Genomic DNA, 13,539 nt, shown 5'->3' with positions numbered 1-13,539 from the left:
GGACAGAAGCAGAGCATGTGCTGGGGAGAACAGCCACGCAGCATGCCCACTCCCACCCTCCCCAAGGACAAAGTCCTCTCCACTCTGGCCAGCCTGCTGGCCATGCTGGTTGCCTTGATCTTTCGGTGGCATGGCCGGGTCACCCGCGTGGGACCCAGCCTGCAGGCCCTGGCCACGGCGCTGCTGCCCCTCCCCCAGGCCACCCCAATCCAGCGCTGGTGGGCCTTTCCCCCCCAACAACAAGTGATGGGACTGGCTGGTGCTTAAGGACTGGGATGATGAGAAGTGGCCTGAGGAACTTCAAAATGACCTGGCAGACATTCAAAGACCTCTGCCATTGGCTCGCCCCAGTCCTCCAGCACTGGGACACATGGATGTGGCCAATGTTCCTGGGCAGAAGTGGGTGGCCATCGCCCTATAGGGGCTGGCAACCCGTGACAGCCTCCTGTCCATCAGCCACCAATTTGGCATCATCAAGGCCACCGTCAGAGTGGTGATGGTAGACATAAGTCTGTACCCCACCATGGACCCACCCTGGGGAGAGAGCTACTGGGCATGGGGCAGAGGGCAGGGGTTTCCTTTTGGGGAAGGGACAGGGGACCTCCCAGTCAGGCGTTCAGGGATGTTTCTTTCTTCCCACCCCCACACACACCTGTAGGTTGTCCGAGCCATCAACAGGGTGCTCCTGCCATGAGTTATGACCCTGGGGGACCTGGAACCTGCCCTCACCAGGTTTGCAGACCTGGGCTTCCCCAGTTGTTTCAGAGCTCTGGATGGGATGCATGTGGCAAATTGGGCCACGTGGCAGGGGTGCCTACATTAACAGGAAGGGGTACCACTCGGTGGTACTCCAAGACCTGGTGGATGAAAGGGGCCATTTCCTGGACATGTGTGTGGGGTGGCCGGGCTGGGCCCACAATGCCCAAGTGTTCCAGAAATAGTGGTTGGGATGTTGGATGCAGGAGGGCACTTATGTCCCCCCACACAGGAGCACCCACTAGGGGACATCATGATGCCCCCCTGCATCGTGGCCGACACCATGTACCCACTGCACCTGTGGTTCATGCGGCCCTATACTGGACACAAATCACCAGCCACCAAGGACACCTTTAATGATCACCACAACCATGCCAGTGACATGGTTGAGTAGGCTTTTGGGAGGTTGAAGGGCAGGTTTCACAGCCTCCTCTCCAGGCTGGATGTCAGCCTTCCAAATGTCCCCTCAGTCATCACTGCCTGTTGTGTCCTCTACAATCTTGTGGAGGGCTGGCGGGATCCCTTCATCCAGGGCTTGGCTGCGGACCTGGGGGCTGGGTATGAACAGCCGCCCAGCCGCCCACAAGGCACAGAAGTATGGGGCCAGAGTCTGTGATGCCTTATGCCAGGCCTTCACCCAGAGCCTGCCATGACCCTCCCAGCTACACTCCTTATCATGGGCCCTCCCCACTCCCTCATCCCTCATGCTCCCCTGCTCACCACTCTTCCACCAAGCACCAGGGACATGGGGTGAGGGTTGGAACACTGAACTTTAGTATTGGGGTAATATATTTAAAAAAAAAAATAAAAAACAGAACAATGTGTGAAACTATTTACAATGCACAGGAGGAATGGTCCACTGGAGGGAGGCAGGGGGCTAGGTGGGAGGACTGAACAGGGGAGGCTAGGTGGGGGAAGGCTCAGTCACCCAAGGGCATGGGGTGTCGGGAGCCACAGCTGCCCCTACCACCCTGCGTCTGGGGCCCCCTGTGGGGCTGCAATGGGGCCAGGACCACTGGGAGGTTGGGGTTGGGCTGCCACAGGCTTGCCCTCTGCAGGGTCTATGGGAGGGGCCACTGGGGCAGAGCCAGGTGCGCCCACCTCAGCCAGCAGCCAGCAAGCCAGCTCCAGGTGGGTGGCTAGTGACTGGCCCACCAGGAGGTGGACATCTGCCAGAGGGGCAACTGTGGGGGTTGGGAGGTGGCTGCAGGCTGGGCTGGTGAGGGGGCGGGTGGATGAGTGAAGTGGGCAGCCAAGGTCTGGGCCAAGGCATCCAGGCTGCCAGCCAGCCACACGCACACATCCTGTTCCATCATCCCTAACCACCTCCTTATCCCTCCAGCACCGTCTGCAGGCTGGGGCAATGGGGAATCCTCCTGGCCCCCTGCAGCTGCAGCCTGCTCAGGTCAGCTGCGGTGCCTTCCCTACTATGGCCCTGTGGAGACAAAAGAGGACAGGGGAATGGCCTATGAGTGCTGGGTCCTAACCTCCTCTGGCCCCCAGCCTGCTCCCTCGCAGCCCGATGGCCCATGAGTCCTGTGAGATCCCAGGTGCTCAGTGGTTCCCGCTTGGTGAGATTTGGCCTGTGTTCCCTCCCCCTCCCAACATCCCCAGGCAAGTGGGCTGCAGGGCTGTTCTGGTGGGGGCCCCATTCCCCATCCCTGGCAAGATCCCACTCATCCTGTACTGGATGCAATCTCCTGGGGCTCGGGCAAGGCTCAGCTAGAGGCGGCTCTGCTGGGTGTCCCAGAGAGAAGGGCAACAACAAGGTTCCTGTCACTGGAGCCATTGTTATTGCCCTTGGTCTTGGTTGGCTGCTCCCCATGTTCTGTCCTAAAAGACTTTACTAATATATACTTTACAGCAAAGTAACATTGTGTGTACCAGGAGTTGGTTTAGCTGCATATTTGGAACTTCTGTTGTCCCCTTGGGAGTGTCAGGACCCTGCATGTGAGTAGATTTGTTTGCTTAACAACTAAAGAACAATAAAGCCCAGATTCCTGACTGGAGCCCCCCAACACTACTGCAATATTACAGACTACGTGGCTGATTAGTAGTAGTGTGGCCAGGCTTTTCAAACTTGTTGAAACACTCCAGCTCCCATTGTCATAAATGCAAGTTATAGGTGCTCACCACTGCTGAATCTGGGCCATATGTCAGAATATTTGAAAACTTCAGGGCCCCACTGTCTGTCCTTATACAAAGTGAGAACCTCGGGCTTGCCAAGAACTGACTGTTAAACAATGTTATTGTTCTTTGCTGAATGAGCCTCACAATTATTCCATAATCACATTTTTGTGTATTACCGAAGTGTTATTTTCGTGTGTACCCATGCCTTTTCGTGTGAACCCATGCCTTCTGTAGAAAACAGTGCTCTGCATCCTTGATAGATATTACATAATGTTTTTATTTCCATCAGAAGAAATGAGTTGATTCACTTTTATTCGTGTGTGTTGTTCCTTGTAAGAATACATAGTAGAAATAAACCCATCAGTAAATATTCTCTACAAGTTCCAGTTACAACCTATATCTCCACGGGAATCTTGAACAAATACGCTAAGATATAATTTCTGATATTCCAGTATCAATTAGAGCCTTCTTTGGGCTCTATTGACCATAGCTGTGGGTTACCCAATACCTGAGGTTTTACAATCTCATTGCATCTCTGAGATTTGACAAGCAATTAAATCTGTTGCGGATAAACAGTTGGAAAAGAGAGTCACAAGCCCACCCAATTTATGCTTAATCAATTTTTGCCTTTACATAATTTGAGACAGAACTATGGTAATATTTAATGTCTGGGCTTCCATTTTATGCCAGAAAGATAATAACAGAGAAATCAGATTTGATAAATGGGCATAAGTTAACATGTTCCATAATACAAGTTCTTCCACCTTCTGTGATAGTTATCTCCCTCTTTGATCTCTCACCTTAGTCCTTCAGTCCTGTACTTTGGTTTCTAGTCAGTGTTTCTGCAGATTGGGTTCATGTTCATTTAGGGTTTTTCAATAAATTTCTATATTGAAGATTAAATCTAAATAATTTGCATTAAAGATTAAACAATCCTTATTAAATAATATCTTCCTCAAGTTGGCTTTCAGGACATCAACCCTTTTTATTCCTGCTGGGTTTGTAGGTCATGTTTTTGTTACCTAGACCTGCATTTTCCCAGACAGAAAAGGGCCCTATTTAACTTTACAAGTTTGTGTATCCTTTACTTATATCTAACTCAATACATAGTGTTAGTTTTCTCAACAATAGCATTTTAAGCTGCTTCACAATGCCATGTAAAAGAAAAATTGGCAAAACTACACTTACACCAGAAAGGACTTGGCCTAAGCATTGCCTCATCTGTACTCATTCATTACACACAATTATAAATAATTAAAATACAGCTATCAAAGCTTTTAATCTTACCATAACATTGGCATATAACATGAAGAATTGTTAGTGTATGGCTACGTCTACACGTGAAGCCAAAATCGAAATAGCTTATTTCGATGTAGCAACATCGAAATAGGCTATTTTGATGAATAACGTCTACACGTCCTCCAGGGCTGGCAACGTCGATGTTCAACTTCGACGTTGCGCGGCACCACATCGAAATAGGCGCTGCGAGGGTACGTCTACACGCCAAAGTAGCACACATCGAAATAAGGGTGCCAGGCACAGCTGCAGACAGGGTCACAGGGCGGACTCAACAGCAAGCCGCTCCCTTAAAGGGCCCCTCCCAGACACAGTTGCACTAAACAACACAAGATCCACAGAGCCGACAACTGGTTGCAGACCCTGTGCATGCAGCATGGATCCCCAGCTGCGGCAGCAGCAGCCAGAAGCCCTGGGCTAAGGGCTGCTGCCCACGGTGACCATAGAGCCCCGCAGGGGCTGGAGAGAGAGCATCTCTCAACCCCCCAGCTGATGGCCGCCATGGAGGACCCGGCAATTTCGACGTTGCGGGACGCGGCTCATCTACACGGTCCCTACTTCGACGTTGAACGTCGAAGTAGGGCGCTATTCCGATCCCCACATGAGGTTAGCGACTTCGACGTCTCACCGCCTAACGTCGAAGTTAACTTCGAAATAGCGCCCGACGCATGTAGCCGTGACGGGCGCTATTTCGAAGTTAGTGCCGCTACTTCGAAGTAGCATGCATGTGTAGACACAGCTTATGTGGTTCTGTGTTCCCTTTACTAGAAAGAAGAGGGGCTATGGAAAATGTGATTTTTCAACACTGCTTAGGCCTTTTATTTTCCCCCATTTAAAGTCCAGTTTTATTTGTGAATCATTATAAAGAAACTTCACTAGAATTTTTCCTGGGAATGCACTTGAGGGGGTCTCAGTTTTAGAACCTTGATATTTAGTTGTTTTCATGGTACCCCAATGACTCCTAACCAGTTTATTTTGTACAGTGTATTGCAGTATTACTTCCAAACTACTATATTAGGAAAATGTTAAGCTTGCAAAATCAATAACTCAAAGTTAGGAAATGTCAGAATTATGCTTACCCATAAAAGCTTCTTTCCACACTCTTGCTGATATTATGTATTCCTGTTCAGAAAATTTTAATCAGCATGTTAGTTGTGGATGTTCAGAAAAGAGTATGTTGATAAAATTTTTCGTGAAGAACAGTTATTTTTAATTTAAAATATTTTGGAAAGTTTTGTTTTGGACATCAGAGTGCTTTGTTTCCAAACTTTAAAATTTCATCTCAAATGTTACTTTATGGATTATTTTACTCTTACTGGTTTGTTCTTTTTATAATATTTCAAGACAGATCAAGAGTAGGAGTGCATGAAGTGAAAAGTAGTGCATATTAGAGGAGTTCATAAGATCACTCCATTACAGACTTCATGTAAAAACATATTCTTTTTTCTTATCCCAAAGCCTCTTTACAGACATAGGGACCAGTACAGCTTCATGATTCATTCCTATCTATGGCTTCTTGTTCCACTAAGCTCAGCCTGCTCAGGTCCTTGCTATAATGTCTTTCTGTATAGCCATGGATTGACCCTCCACGTCTGACTGACTTATTTGGTTCATTAGAACAGCAAACAAAATAATGCATTCATTGGTTTCTCCTTATGATCTCACCCTCATTACAGTATTTTCCACTATAGCTAATGTGGTACTCTGATTTCAAATCAGACTCTCCTTCTAACTTCATTGGTCTTTCTCTCTGTTACTGTTCCATCTTATGTTTGCTATCTTCTGAAGAAATGTCATCTCTGCTGCCTTCAGCCTTTGGACAGCTGTTTCATTTAATGCAGCTGCTTCCAGACAGACTAATGCTGTTAGTACATTGGTTCAATTTGTTTTCACTTTGGTAGCAAGTGTAATGTTTTTTAACACTCTATAAATTCATCACCATCTGTGCTGCACTTGTAGCTAAAGCAGGTCTCTTTTTAACCTCATCCTTGATGGAACCAGCAGCACAGATCAAGCATCATAGTTCCACATACAATTTTCCTTCTTCTATCTTTTTGCCACTGCTGTATTTCAATACTTCATTTATTGTCCCCTTTCCAAGCTACAGTAAGAAGATGAAGTGGTAGTAAATCCAAATCAACTTCACCCCAATTTTCCAAGGTAGCAATGAGTACCATAATCAATTCAAATGTGTCTACCTATTGCATAATGTCATCAGCATAAAACCATAGAGCTTAACTCTAGATCCTTCAATGCCATACCCTCTAACTTGTCTACCATTCTTAATGCCCAATTTAAGAATATGACAAATGCTGGTGATTTCATGACATCTTGCTTACTTTTGCATCAGTTCTTACAGCACTATCAAGAATTATTTTGGCTTCATAAACACCCATTTTTCTTGGGCTTTTGATTTAATCTGAGTCTTACCCATCAGTAGCTCATGATTACTGCCATATTCAGCACGTCTGTAGATTCTATCATCCAACAGTGACCTTGTATACCTTTCACTGAGGAGGTTAATTTGACTTTTAGTTTGATTGTAAGGTGAATTCCTGGTAGCCTTTGTGCATCTCTTTATGAGGAGATAAAGTACTGCAGTCATCAAATTGTGCATCTCACAGAAAGTTTTTACTTTTTCTCCATCATTTTTTGCTATCCCAAGGAGCCTGATGGCTTTTTGCCAACAAATATAGGGAGCAAAATTTATACAAGTAATGAGTTTGAGTCACAAGAAACTTCACAATGACACTGCAGTTAAATCTTAACTAAGACATAGATTGAGACCATCACATTTTATCTCAAAATTTAAGAACATAAGAACATAAGAACATAAGAATGGCCATACTGGGTCAGACCAAAGGTCCATCCAGCCCAGCATCCCATCTGCCGACGGTGGCCAATGCCAGATGCCCCAGAGAAGGAGAACAGAAGACAATGATCAAGTGATTTATCTCCTGCCATCCATCTCCTGCCCTTGTTCTGAAGGCTAGGGCACCATACTTTATCCCTGGCTAATAGCCATTTATGGACCTAACCTGCAAAAATTTATCAAGCTCTTTTTTAAACCCTAATAGAGTCCTGGCCTTCACAGCCTCCTCGGGCAAGGAGTTCCACAGGTTGACTGTGCGCTGTGTGAAGAAAAATTTCCTTTTATTAGTTTTGAACCTACTACCCATCAATTTCATTTGGTGCCCCCTAGTTCTTGTATTATGGGAAAAGGTAAATAATTTTTCTATATTTACTTTCTCCACACCATTCATGATTTTATATACCTCTATCATATCGCCCCTCAATCATATCGCCCCTCAATCGCCTCTTTTCCAAACTGAAAAGTCCCAGTCTCTCTAGCCTCTCCCCATATGGGACCCGTTCCAAGCCCCTCAATCATATCGCCCCTCAATCGCCTCTTTTCCAAACTGAAAAGTCCCAGTCTCTCTAGCCTCTCCCCATATGGGACCCGTTCCAAGCCCCTAATCATCTTAGTCGCCCTTTTCTGAACCTTTTCTAATTTTGGGGTTTACAGCCTCACTAACATGAAGCAGAAAACTTTTGTTGTAATTTAGTTTCCATTTGTCCTTCTGAAATCTTGTATAACTGAACTTTGCCTTTGTTTCCATCTTTAACTCGCTTTCCTTCTGCAGATCTCAGATCAGATGTGTCATAAAACCCCATGTAGCTTACAAATGTTATTAATATGCCCATTTACACCAGAAGATTCATTTTGTTGCTTGGTTCAGAGTCCTACCTTAGGTTTCAGTTCTTGAGCCTACAGTCTCCAGAAAGAGATCCTGGCCCCACAGTGGGCTACAGACTGCCACCTGAGAACTGCTGCTCTAATCTATATGAGGGGGCAGGACTAGTATTGCCCTAGGATCAGAAAACAACATCTGGGTCCTTTGTAGCTGTCCTGGCCCAGGTATGCTCAGTGAAACAGGCCACAAAGGATTTAGCTTATAGCATTTCCTATGGCTCTCACTAATGCTAGGTAAGCACACCTCGGGTGTGTCTACAATAGCCGGGTACTTCGAAGTAGCCGGCACAAAGTTGAAATAGCACGCGTCGCATCTACATGTGCCTTGTGCTATTTCGATGTTGAAATCGAAGTTAGGCGGCAAGATGGTGAAATTGCTATTCGCATCCGAAGATGGGAATAGCGCCCTACTTCGACGTTCATTGTCCAAGTAGGGTGTGTGTAGATGATCCGCGTCCCGCTACTTCGAAATAGCGGGGTCCTCCATGGTGGCCATCAGCTGAGGGGTTGAGAGATGCTCTGTCCAGCCCCTGCAGGGCTCTATAGTCACCGCGTGCAGCAGCCCTTAGCCCAGGGCTTCTAGCTGCTGCTGCTGCTGCTGCTGCTGCTGCTGCTGCTGCTGCTGCTGGGGGTCCATGCTGCATGCACAGGATCTGCAACCAGTTGTCGGCTTTGTGGATCTCATGCTGTGCAGGCAGAGTGTGTCTGGGAGGGGCCCTTTAAGGGAATGGCTTGGGGCTTTGCTGGCCACTTATTTCGACGGGGAGCACTTGTGTGTGTGGACGCTCCACATTTCCTTCCGGGGTGGCTCCTTTCAACGTTCTCTGTCGCTACTTCGACGTTAAACATTGATGGCACCAGCCCTGGAGGACGTGTAGACGATACACATCAAAGTAGCCTATTTCAATGTCCTTACTTCAAAATAGGCTACTTCAAAGTAGTGTGCTAGTGTAAACATAGCCCTCCAGTTCATTAATGAAAATGTTAATTACAATGGGACCTGTCACTAAACTTTGCAGCAAGATATTACCTCCCTGCAATTATTATGATAGTTTTGGATACTAATTATGGAACTAGTGATGCAAGGACTGCAAAAGGTGCAGCACATTGTAATTTTACTACCATTTGCACCATGTCTCATGAAATCCTTCCTACAAAATTAGTTCAAATGCACACTGGGGTCAGAATTCTCCTGTGAGTTGAAAACAGTTTGAAGAAACAGAACAGGATTAATGATAAACAACAGTATAGCAAGTTTCAGGGAGGTGATATCTTGCTATACAATTCAGTAACAGACCCCATGGTCATTAACATTTTAATTAATGATCTGGACCTGTGATTAGTCAGCATAAGTGAGAACCACAGGAAATGCCGTAGCCTAAATCCTTTGTGTTCAATTTCACTGAGTGTACTGAGCCAGAACAGTGTCCTTAAAGAAAGGACACAAAGGACCCAGCTGTTGCATTCTGACCCCAGGGCTATGCCAACCCTGCCCCTAGGACAGATTAGAGCCATAGTTCTTAGCTGGCAATCCATAACCTCCTGGGGATCCATGAGCCTCTCCAGGAGGCTGCAGATCCTGGTGTGCTGACCCGCAATTCCTCCCAGGAGGCTGAAGCCAGGGGTGGCAAGGGGCTAAAACTGGAGTTCACCCCTCCAAGGCCAGAAGCTGCATGGGGCTGAAGCCGGCACCCTCTCCCCAAATCTATGATGGGTGCAAGGCATAAGCCAGGAGATCCAATGCCAGCCCCACTGAAGCAAGGAGCCACACTGGGCCTTCCCCACACACACAACACCCAACCATGCCTTCTGCACCCTGAGCTACCTCCCTGGCTGTTTTCAACACCTTCCCGCTTCTTCCCCCACCTTCACTCTGAGCTGTTGTTAGACTTTTTGAGCAAAGTTCTCACTTTGAATTGTGTCTTCTGGCTGTGTCCCCTCTTTCGGTGGGTGGCCTGCTGTGGTGAGTCAGGGTGGAGGTGGCACTCCCTCCCTGGTCCCTGCTGTGTGGAGCTGGCCTAAGCCTTTCCAGCCCTTGCTACCCTCCAATACAAGAAGAAACTATGCCTATGCCCAAAGGTTCCCCCTGCTGGACTTCCACTTTCCCCCGTCCCATCCCCACTCAGCTCTGGAGTTTTTATAGCGTGTTGAGGAGGGCCTCAGCAAAAATCCCTGGATTAGAGCAGTTATGGTGCAGGTCTGATCAATATTGCCTGGCTAGAGCCACAAAGAGTTCATCCAGCAGCTGAGACTCACCAGTGCATGACAATGTTGCCGGTATGTTCCTCCTGCTAATACGCTGGGGTCAGCAGAGGGCTAGCATAACAACTCGTTCTTGGTCTCCGTAGCACTTCAGTTCTGTTGCACTAGCACCAGAAGATTCTCCGGATGCTGGGGGACTGTGCTATTTGGAGGGAGATATATCTCGTTTATCATCTCTTTGTGCCGCCAGAACTTCAAAAGCAGCTATATCAGTGAGAGAAGCTGAATCCCATAATGGGGAGGAATTAAGATCATATGAGTAATGGAGCTCTATTAAGATGAGAAAATAATAGACTTGAATAAGGGAAAATCTCTCAAATTAAGGCTATGGAGGAGCTTCCTAAGGCACAGGAGGGAAGTTTTATCAGTGGAGACATGTAAACATCTAAACTGAGCAGAGCCACTTAAAAAATCAGCTAAAGTGAGCAATCATGAAGTGATTAGGGTTCAACTAGATGACATTTCTAGGGACACACACACCTCAAGTGTCTGCTATACCATGGTACAATACAGCTGGTTTTGTTAAGTGTGTGACATTTCAATCACTATCAGCCACTGGAGAAACTGGTAAAGATCTGCTTTTTCAAAATTACACTCATCACCACATCCATAATATTGCCACTATTGCATATGATAACCAGATATTTGTGCATTTCCCATAGATATAGAGTAGAACCTCAGTTTCACAAACACCAACCCTGTAATACAAATCATGTACGAAAAATGGTATCACAGAAGAATAAATCAACATCCCTTCATGTTCCACTTCATTAGAAATTACTTTGCAGTGATTTGAAGGACAATATGACAAAGATGTAATGCACCATGCTGTAACATATGTATTGCACAAACTTAATTTTAAGATCAAAACAAAAAGCAGTCAAGTAGCACTTTAAAGACTAGCAAAATAGTTTATTAGGTGAGATTTTAGCTAGTCTTTAAAGTGCTACTTGACTGCTTTTTGTTTTGATAGTGTATAGACTAGCACGGGTTCCTCTCTGTTAATTTTAAGATGTTCAGTTTTTAAAACTTGTTGATTTTTATTAACTCCTCAGTCTCAGACTGGGTTGTAAAATGGGTATCTACTGTTTTTAGTTTGTCCTTACAATCTTGATAGTTGTACTTGTGTCTAATCTGTATTTTTGTACACACCTGAACATCAAATTCCAAAAGCCTGTATTTTTTCATTATGTACAAGAGTGGTAACCATATGGCTTGTTATTAATGTTATTCACAAAAGCCTAATACAAAGATTTTTTTCCCCACAGACAATATTGACTGAAGTAGTCATAATGAATATGTGTACGGTACAATGCTGATCATTAAATCTGTGCCAGTCTGACTGCACTCTATCCCACCTGCTGTGTTCACTGTATGTTCTGAATACCTGTAAGGAATTACTTCAGGGCTACGTCTACATGTGCAGCCAACATCGAAATAGTCTATTTCGATGAATAACGTCTACACATCCTCCAGGGCCAGCAACGTCGATGTTCAACTTCGACGTTGCTCAGCCCAACATCGAAATAGGCGCAGCGAGGGAACGTCTACACGTCAAAGTAGCACACATTGAAATAGGGATGCCAGGCACAGCTGCAGACAGGGTCACAGGGCGGACTCAACAGCAAGCCGCTCCCTTAAAGGGCCCCTCCCAGACACAGTTGCACTAAACAACACAAGATACACAGAGCTGACAACTGGTTGCAGACCCTGTGCCTGCAGCATAGATCCCCAGCTGCCGCAGAAGCAGCCAGAAGCCCTGGGCTAAGGGCTGCTGCCCACGGTGACCATAGAGCCCCGCAGGGGCTGGAGAGAGAGCATCTCTCAACCCCCCAGCTGATGGCCGCCATGGAGGACCCAGCAATTTCGACGCTGCGGGACGCAGATCGTCTACACTGTCCCTACTTCGACGTTGAACGTCGAAGTAGGGCGCTATTCCTATCTCCTCATGAGGTTAGCGACTTCGACGTCTCGCCGCCTAACGTCGAAGTTAACTTCGAAATAGCGCCCGACGCGTGTAGACGCGACGGGCGCTATTTCGAAGTTGGTGCCGCTACTTCGAAGTAGCGTGCACGTGTAGACGCAGCCCAGGTGTTTTTCCTCTAAGGGTCTGGGAAACCATGAAAGTCCAAGTTAGCAACTTGTTCTGTTAGGCAATGATGAGCTCTTTAAGGACACTGGGCAGTTTCTTGGTGTGAATAAAGATTTGACACATCTTGAAAAATGAGAAATGTGTTTTACAGTGCCTTTTTTGTTGAAAAAAACAAAAAAACACGCCAATATTCAGCTGGCTTCCGGCCTCCCACCTCTCCCCTCCAGCCAATCCTATGGCTAAGGCTGCTGAGGTGTCAGTACTCAGTAGGCACAAAAAGGCACTGGTGTTTTATAATACAGTTAGGCTTGGCAGAATTTGATTTTTATTTTCGGATAACTTAGAAGAATAACAATTGTTTTTTAAAAGATGCTTCAGAATAATTCTCTACAGGCTTGTCTACACTTGTCCCAAATTTCGAAGGGGGCTTGTTAAATCAGGGCAATGGGAGATTACTAATGAAGTGCTGCAGTGCATATTTAGCACTTCATTAGGCTAATTCTCCCCCACGGCAACTTCGAAGCATCAAACTTCCAAGTGCCAGCATGCGTGTAGCCACAGGCACTTTGATGTGCCCACATGACTTTGAAGTGCCTTTACTCTCCCTTCGAAGTTGGGGGCAAGTGTAGACAAGCCCATAGAGAATTCATGCGGTAACAGTTATAAAGATTTAACATTGACTCTCTCGAATGTCTCAAATTATCTGACTCCTCCCACAAAATTTTGGGGAATAAAGGCACTTTGAAGTAGCACAGATACTTCAAAGTGCCCGTGGCTACATGGCATGCCGGCACTTTGAAGTTTGACACTTTGAAGTTGCCGTGGGAGAGAATTAGCCTAATGAAGTGCTGCATATTCACCACAGCACTTCATTAGTAATCTCCCATCGCCCAGATTAACATGCCCCCTTCGAACTTGGGGGCAAGTTTGGACCCAGTCTACATGATTTGTTAAAATATACAAATTAAATATTGTTACATCAAACTCAAGTTTTCCAACATTTTTCTTTACCTATCTGTAAAGTTCTATTATTGGTGGAAATATTTTTCTCATCCATTTGTGTGTTTATGGTGAAATTGATGTTTGTCAACATTTGCCAGTTAAAAATCTAACCTTCCCACACACATATATATGTACAGCACCAATCCTAAATAAAGATTAAATGCGAGTGACGGAGGGAATGGTATTCCATGGGCAGAATTTGGTAAAATAAATGTTCATGTATTGAATGTATAAAATGAGGCACTCA

At 46.0% G+C, this 13,539-nt stretch overlaps 1 long non-coding RNA gene across 1 annotated transcript in view; it reads right to left on the bottom strand.

Annotated features, from left to right (window-relative positions):
• LOC142008993 (uncharacterized) overlaps positions 1-10,274 on the bottom strand; it is a 28,332-nt gene extending 18,058 nt beyond the window's left edge. Inside the window, exons 1-2 of the long non-coding RNA XR_012644301.1 lie at positions 10,193-10,274; positions 5,262-5,304 (exon numbers count right to left, since the gene is read on the bottom strand). This is a non-coding gene — a long non-coding RNA (uncharacterized LOC142008993). The remainder of the gene's footprint in view (positions 1-5,261; positions 5,305-10,192) is intronic.
• Positions 10,275-13,539: the final 3,265 nt, after the last annotated feature.

The sequence above is a fragment of the Carettochelys insculpta genome, chromosome 2 (genome assembly GCF_033958435.1).
Source record: "Carettochelys insculpta isolate YL-2023 chromosome 2, ASM3395843v1, whole genome shotgun sequence".
NCBI lineage: Eukaryota > Metazoa > Chordata > Testudines > Carettochelyidae > Carettochelys > Carettochelys insculpta.
Note: the sequence above shows the minus strand (reverse complement) of the source record. Positions and strands in the feature narration are given on the sequence as shown.